The 1543-nt window shown below is 44.4% G+C and overlaps 1 non-coding gene across 1 annotated transcript; it reads right to left on the bottom strand.

Annotated features, from left to right (window-relative positions):
- Positions 1-336: 336 nt before the first annotated feature.
- On the bottom strand, positions 337-443 carry LOC123795456 (U6 spliceosomal RNA). Its single transcript, XR_006780504.1, has one exon. It is a non-coding gene; the product is annotated as a U6 spliceosomal RNA (small nuclear RNA).
- Positions 444-1543: the final 1100 nt, after the last annotated feature.

Raw genomic sequence — 1543 nt, 5'->3', positions numbered from 1 at the left:
TTCTGGTTCCAATTCCAGTCCGCATGTTCTATTAATAAGAGACCCCTTCCCTTTGTCTTGATATAACTCTAAGGATCAAGTTCAATCATCCATTCTATATAGTGAAGACACTAGTGACTATGCAGCTATTTGAACTTAAAAAAATGATGAAAAGACTGGCAGGTGGGCCACAGCTGTCCCTAGGAGACTGTAGACCACCATGAAACTTGCCTGATGGCTTTACCTTCTCATTAGAGTGCTCCTGTACTCCTTGCTTGTGACCAAGGTGGACACCTGTTCATTACTTTTTTCCTCCCCAGAAGTTCCAGCACTTAACATGTGACCTTGTAATTGTCCATTTGCAAGTCTGTTTTCTCCATCTTAATGTTTCCCCTTGCGTAGGGGCCATGCTAATCTTCTCTGTACTGTTCCAATTTTCATCTATGTGCTGCCAAAGTGAGCACTTACTGTTTCTCTAAGTGTGGTCTACAACCACCTACAACAGAATCGCCTATCAGGGACTGTGTTGGCCTCCCTCACTGTCACAGAATCTAGCATGATTCCAGACCAGAGTAGAAACTGGAACAAAGAATTGGGGAAAGAGTTTTTCCCCCGAAGATTTATCTATTTGAGACAGAGAGAGAGAGAGAGCACACGCATATGCATGGGGAAGGGGCAAGTGGAAAGGGAGGGAGAGAATCTCAAAGAGACTCCCCACTGAGCTCAGAGCCAGACTCAGGCTCAATCCCAGGACCCTGAGATCATGACCCCAGGCAAAACCAAGAGTCCGACGGTCAACAAACAGAGACACCCAGGCACCCCGAGGGGAAAGATTTTTAAGAAAATCTATAATCATTCACTCTGTGTAAAGAGGGGCACAACCATTTTGTTCCTTGACTGCTAAAAATGAACAGACCAAGATTCCTCATCAAACTGGTTGCTCTTCCATTTTGGGGAGGTACCAAGACACTTCAGTGATGGACCAGTTCATGGTACTCATTAGCTAAGATTCTCACCACAGAAAAACTCCATGACAAACTGCTTTGAGGAACTCTTGGTCAGATTTCCAAAACCATGGCGTGGAGTTTCTAAGCCACCACAATTCCCCTTTGCATGCTTTCAAGTGGAAACAAAGCCCAACTTCACAACAAATTCTCCACCTAATGCTGCTGGCAGGCCTCCCACTCAAAACAATAATTGGCTGCAAACTACACTGAACCCGTGAACTCAGGGAGCTCAGGAGAATAGGGTAGGTAACTCCAAGGGCAGATTCTAGCACTTGCTCATTAACTTCCACAGGACTTCAGATCTCAGCAAGTATACTTTATTGCTAAATGAATGGAAACGGCTCATTGTCTAGACAGAATCCTAGCATGCAGAGCACCCCTGGTTTTCGTTTTCTTCCAAGTGACTTTAAAAATTGTCAGATTTCCCATTCCCCTTCAAATGGGGAGCTAGCAAAGACAGAATAATAGTAAGAGATATAAGTCTCGGAACCCTACCATGGGTTGGGCACTATATACAGCACAACATATTTCTTGAGTGCTGAGTATATTCCCATGTT

The sequence above is a fragment of the Ursus americanus genome, chromosome 12 (genome assembly GCF_024610735.1).
Source record: "Ursus americanus isolate L20-20 chromosome 12, mUrsAme1.1.p, whole genome shotgun sequence".
Taxonomy (NCBI): Eukaryota; Metazoa; Chordata; class Mammalia; order Carnivora; family Ursidae; genus Ursus; species Ursus americanus.
This window is presented reverse-complemented; position numbering and strand designations above follow the sequence as displayed.